The sequence below is a fragment of the Trematomus bernacchii genome, unplaced genomic scaffold (genome assembly GCF_902827165.1).
Source record: "Trematomus bernacchii unplaced genomic scaffold, fTreBer1.1, whole genome shotgun sequence".
Lineage (NCBI taxonomy): Eukaryota > Metazoa > Chordata > Actinopteri > Perciformes > Nototheniidae > Trematomus > Trematomus bernacchii.
Window position 1 is genome coordinate 14,601,655 of NW_022987973.1, and position 6,345 is coordinate 14,607,999.

At 41.1% G+C, this 6,345-nt stretch overlaps 1 long non-coding RNA gene across 2 annotated transcripts; it reads left to right on the forward strand.

Annotated features, from left to right (window-relative positions):
- Window positions 1-2,961: 2,961 nt before the first annotated feature.
- LOC117471750 lies at window positions 2,962-6,345 on the forward strand. 2 transcript variants are annotated; one of them, XR_004554807.1, is made up of 3 exons: window positions 2,962-3,069; window positions 5,763-5,935; window positions 6,109-6,345. It is a non-coding gene; the product is annotated as an uncharacterized LOC117471750 (long non-coding RNA). The 2 variants fall into 2 exon arrangements; XR_004554808.1 differs by lacking the exon at window positions 2,962-3,069 and adding an exon at window positions 5,336-5,377.

Here is a 6,345-nt window from a genome sequence, read left to right on the forward strand (position 1 = left end):
GATTTTATTTACATGTATATGAAACGGAACACATTTGTGTGTGCATTGAAAAACACAAGTGTGGATCCGGAAATACAAGTGTGAATCATTTTGTGGATCATGAAATACAAGTGTGAATCCTTCTGTGTGCATGTGTGTATTATGAGACTGTTCTGAGCCCATATTCCTCAGGCAGTGTGTTTGTCCCGGGGACAGGAGACACCCCCTTGATGAGAAACTGTAAGAAATGATCGGGGAATCCCTCCGGAGTGTAGTCATGACGACTGGATCTGAATTATTTTTGTTGTATTTGGTGGTTTGTGTTCCAGCTGTCGATCAGCAACTATATATACATAATCCACCAGTTAAAGGAAATACAACTAATGTGTTGTGTTATATTAGCTGTACAATTTACCACATATGGTGTTCTTAGTTTCCATACCTCCTGTGTTTTACGAGCGACTTATCAAGTCTTGGCAAACGGCATAAAACACGATTAAACGTGATAGTATATAAAACCATGCTCGTATCTACAACCTATAGAAATGCAAAACGGCGTCAGTTTAGACGTAATTCTGTCCTCCTGCTTACCGCATCATTTATGAGAAAACATTTCATAACATTAACACAACATATTCAAGGTGGTTTTAAATAGCATATCCGTATTTATTTATTTCTCCAAGTTATGTTTTTGTGTGCACTGAGGAGTCTCAAACAGGCGTTTGTTTAATCATTTTAAGATTGGCTTTAATCAATGTTTGAAAATGAATTCTTCATATTTGATAAATGAGAGGTAACATTTTATTTATGGTATTATTTCCACATATTTCTCTCCATTCTTCCTTCTGCCAACGGTGTCGCAGTTTCTCGTCTCTCCCGTTTGTGTGCTTAGTGCGTACGCATGGGTTAGAGTTTGCGTGGAGGACAGCACATTTTCCCGTCAAGTTAGTATTTTATAAATCGCAAACATTGCGTAGAAACTGGCGTACGCCATTTTTTGAGCGTATATCCCTTTATAAATGAGGCCCCTGAGCTGTCCAACTATGACAACACTCCTTGAACATGCGCGCGCTACGTGAGAATCTGCCTTGGTACAAAGTAGCAGTGAAAACATGGTACGGAGTTTCATTGATTTGGGCATTCTCTCAATAAGCAAGTGGAATGGATTTCATTTGATAGTGAAGCACTGACACAGCGCTCTACAAAGTGCGGCGAGTGGATAGACCGATTCACGGACTTTCCGCATAGTAAAAGTGGGGGGGTCTAAACTAATCATTTGAAAAAGTGGGGGGGACTTGTCCCACCCTCATATAATGGCTGCGACGCCCATGCCCTTGACCAATAAATACAATAATAAATTAAACTGACATTAGAAAAAAGGCAATTCAGACTTGATGCTATTTGTTGTATTGGATTATACAGTATATCTATCTATATAGCAGGGTTCAAAACATTTCTTATTGACAAACCATAAATGCAAAACAATGGATTAATACATCTCAGAACAAACAACTCTAAAAGATGCATTAAAGATTCAGCAAACATTTAAAACAAATACTACTCACGACTTGTAGTTAAGGTTGTAGCTAAAACTTGCAAACACATGTGCATGTTATTTGCATGGTGTGGCATATTTGGAGAAAGACTGAGGTTAAGGTACTGTAACAAACTACACTTTACACCGTAAATCTATTATCCACCATGGAAACGCATGTTTTAAACCTGCAACACATCACGGTACGTTCCGTGTGATGCTAATTTATGTAGCTATAGTCAAACTATGGATAGTATACGTGTTAGTGTAGTGATCACTAATTAACGGGGTTACATAATTCAATCCAGGAACTACAGGTTGGGGGTATTGTTTCCGCCCGGACATATATGTTGACGGTACCTCCGGGGTACCTACAGTCATAGGTTGCATTCGAATAGTCCATTTAGCTTAGGAACCTTCCTAACGGAGTGAAATGACCCGGAAGTCCCTCAGTGGCAGCCATGATAAGTGCCGTTCGAATTCTCTAAATTAAAAGGAAAGGAGGTTTCAAACTTCCTTTATAACCTCCTTTAGCTTAGGAACCACTGGACCTCCCTAACCGAAAGGAGAGGAGAAAATGCTGCCCCACAATGCCTTGCGGCCGCAGCATTTGCCGTCACACAACAGTCGGCCGTTCACGGAAACAACCGATTATGAACGAGAAATGATATCATGAAAGTTACGGTGCTTATTAAGCATTTTAAAACGTATGTGGTAAGTTGCCAAAGTGCTTTGTTTTGAACGTTCATCAGTATTATAATCAAAAAGAGAAATATGAACGTTAGTTTTGACTGAAATGATCAAATAAAGTCAACATTTCACAGTCTTTACTGAGCTGTGTGGGGTTTGTTCAACTTTTAAAAGATGTTTGAATGGTGATATACACAGTGATAGATGTTAAGGACTAACCGTTATAATAAATACATTTGTATTGATTTTAAGATCTTTTCATACAATCATACGTATTGGGATCATTTGTATTAATGTGGACCGGAGGGAGAGGGTGACGAGCATAAGTTTCACTTTCCTTTTTTATTTCAATTCCAACTTTGGTCATGAAGAATATGTTTCTCTGTTGTCCCCGTTCATAAAGCATAAAACAACAGCATCAGAGCACGGTGCAGAGTCTCTAGATGAGTTTACAGTAGTCCCTCGTTCTTATTAAACATCCATGTTGTAGTCCGCTGTATAGAAAACTGTAGTTTCCATAGTTTCCCCACAGCAGCAGACGCACATTTATGACGTCCGCTGGCGCATCATAAACACGTCGGATAGTGAAAGTGCAGTCGGATTCTCTAAGTACCGCAGTCTCTTCTCCTAAATCCTTTTGAATTCTCCTATCCACTATCCCTTAACCCCATGACGTTTCACTCCGAGGTCAAGGAATAGACGATAGGGATAGAACTTAGGAGCTGTTTTTTTGGAGTATTCGAACGCAACCATAGATATATATAAACACTAGATGGCTCATGGGAGATTTTCCAGCGTAGCTCACTGGCCGCCATCTTGCTACAGTCAACAGCTACTCTGGTACGCGCTATGGTAGCTGTTGTAAGGTGAGTGATCTGCACAAAAATACTCTTAACTCGCTGAAATCTTGACTGATTTACAAACGGTTTGGTTTATTATAAACATTATTAGCAAGGCTATGATACAAGATGCTTGGACATGTTGAAATAGCAGCTTTTCTTTGTGTATGTGTGGTTGTATTTATTAGCTGGCTAATAACAAGAGGCTGTGAGTGAGACCTAAGCCTCATCCCAATACCCCTCCTCGACTCCTCTCTTCCCCTCCTCCGGGACTTGACCCGGAAATCGATCAAGACACGCCATTTTGAAGGACGTCCCAATAGCTGAAATGCACACGGAGGAGTCGAGGAGGGGTGAGGGAGGAGGGGTGCGGGAGGAGACGAAAGGGAGGATACACGAGAGCAGACTACGCGGAAGTGTTTTCACTACTCACGTATAAAAGCCCCGTCCCCACCTTCACAGCTGGTCGATTTCAACACAGGAAAACGGAGAACTGGAAGAATGAGTGGAAAAGCGTCACATAAATGTATAAGTGCTCACAGCTCCGTGGGAATTATTATGTGCAATTCATTTCTTAAGGTTATACTAACAATTTAAGTCATGTTTAATGATCTTGAACGTCACTAAAACATAGCTATTAAGAAAGCTATTTCATAAATGGCTAGATCTTGATAAATACAAATTATTTGTTTTGTTTTGTGTTAAGATATTCAGGAGTTAAATTATTTAAAATTCACAGTCCTGAATGTGGGTTTGTGGTGAATGTGGGTTTGTGGTGAATGTGGGTTTGTGGTAAATGTGGGGATCTACAGGACACACATTTTCAGAGTAAAGGCTTTCACATTATTATAATTATAATTTTATTGAAATGTACATTTTACACCAAAACGGAACACAAAAGCAGGACCAACCATCATTCATTGAATTCCTTGACTAAAAAGAGACAGATTCATAATTTAAATACATATTTAACAATAAATGGGCCGGTTCTAAGGGGTTATTCAGTTAAGCCCAATGAGAGGGGATACAGCTGTGCACATGTCATCATTAACAGACGTCGTTTAAGAGTGACGTTTGAGTGAACGAGGACATCCCAATTAATACCTGAGGACTCCTCTGTCCTCGCGTCACCTCCTCGTGTCTCTCGCTCGCATCTTACGGAGGCGGAGCTAAGACGCAAGGAAGGGACGCGAGTGAGGGAAAGGAGGAGTCGAGGAGGGGTATTGAGACGAGGCTCTAGCAGTGGCGTCGCCTGGCCTGGGCATCCGGGGCTTTAGCCCCGAATGTTTTTTCTGTAGCCCCGGACAATTCTCCCTCAATAATATAATACATTAACCGTGCTTTACGTGAACCTCATCATGACACAAGAGAGGACGGCAGCACTGTAATTTCCCGTGTTCATTGAATGCAACAGAGGCATGACACCAGACCAATCAGAGAGTTGCATGGAAATAAACGTGTGCTTGTGTCATTCAAGCTCGGCTCTGTGTGTGTGGCAATAGCGCATGTGAGAGAGAGAGAGAGAGAGAGAGAGAGAGAGAGAGAGAGAGGGGGAGGGAGGGAGGGACCGTGCCAGCATGGACCGTGTTGTTAGCATCTGGTTAGCAAGCTGCACTAACGGACATATGGAGCTGTTTGTTCCACAAGAAGCTGGAGGAGAGTCCTCTCCTCTCAGACTGAGAGACTCAGGTGAGCTAAAGGACTCTCTGAGTGTTTAGATACATAACTTTAGTCTAAGTTATCTCAGTGGGTCTCAAACGGTTTGGTCACAAATTATTCAAAAGATTATTTCCGCGGCACACCTTCATATGATCATTATAGTTATAAAAAAAATAAGAGAATAAAGGAAAAACAGTTATGAAATACTATATGGCAGTAAAACAAGAATAGAGTTTAAAAGGTGATTTGTAAAATATCCATAAAGAAAAAGTACATCTGTTTACAGTTCTGCTTCATATGGGTGTTGAGAGAGGTATCCATAGATCTCTTCATTTTGCTCTCAAAGTGCACCAGATTGATGCATCTAACTTCAATATTTAAAAAAAAATCTTCCCGGGGGAGCATCCCCCTGGACCCCCCTCGAGGAGGTGAGCCCCCCACTCATAAAAAATACCACTTTACCCCTGCCTATATGCCGTGAGCTGATTATCGAGCCTTCATTGTAACAGTCGCGGGTGTACTGTGTGTGTGCGTGTGGGGAGTGTTGCAGTAAAAAATGCCACTGTAGTGCCGCCGCCACTGTGGGCTAAGCCCCGAATGTTTTCAGGTCCAGGCGACGCCCCTGGGCTCTAGTATTACAAAGTTGACCAAGAACCCGTGGAATCACCTTTCACGTGTAAGATATGACAATATTATGACTATAATTAGGATAATCGTTAATTACGTAGTGGATGTATGTACATTACAAGTTCTGCTACACAGGATCAGTGGGGCTATGTGAGATAATAGTATTGCAAGATTGTTGTTGACCCAGCCTCTTTAGAATATGTTGCTACCATTTCTTTACACAATTATTTTATGTTTCTTTTGGACACCTTTTTTATAACTCTTAGTGTAGTTGTCTTATTCTTAAAGTATACATACATACATACATACAATTACCCCAAAAATATGATAATTTCGGTGTGTATTTTAGTCCTTACCCTTAATGTTAAAGGAAAGAAGGGAGGAAAATGTTGACAATAATTGATATATCTGGCTACCTTTCTCATGTTTTTAAGGTTTCCCAAAACCGGAGAGAGGAGGAGGCAGTGGGAAGCTGCCCTAAGAAGGCAGGACACTGCTCTGCAGTGAGCACTTCAGTTGTGAGGACTTTGACAGGACGGGGCAGACTGTCCGGCTTAAAGATGGTGTTGTGCCAACAGTATTCAACTTCCCAGCTCATCTTCAAAGGGTATGTGTATCATTGGCCAACAAGAATTCAAGGTGTATAAGATTGATATATATAAATATGTGATTAAATGTCACACTTTAGTTTTTCTTTCTGCAAGTTTAGGAATAAATAATGTGTTGTGTATTACAGCACATTTTAAACACTCAAAATTTCTTTAATTATGTTTATTTTAGCCGGAAGCAACAAGAAGCACAACCACTTCAAGAAGAGCGGAAGATGAACCTCAGCCTAATGTTGTGAGTATTCTGAATGTGGCCAAGACCAGAGAGATGGTCATTGATTTCAGGAGGGTGAGGACGTCTCCTCCTCTACCCCTGTGCATTCTGGGAGAGGATGTGGCTGTTGTGGAGGACTACAAATACCTGGGAGTGCACTTAGACAATGGGCTGAACTGGAGGATCAACACTGAC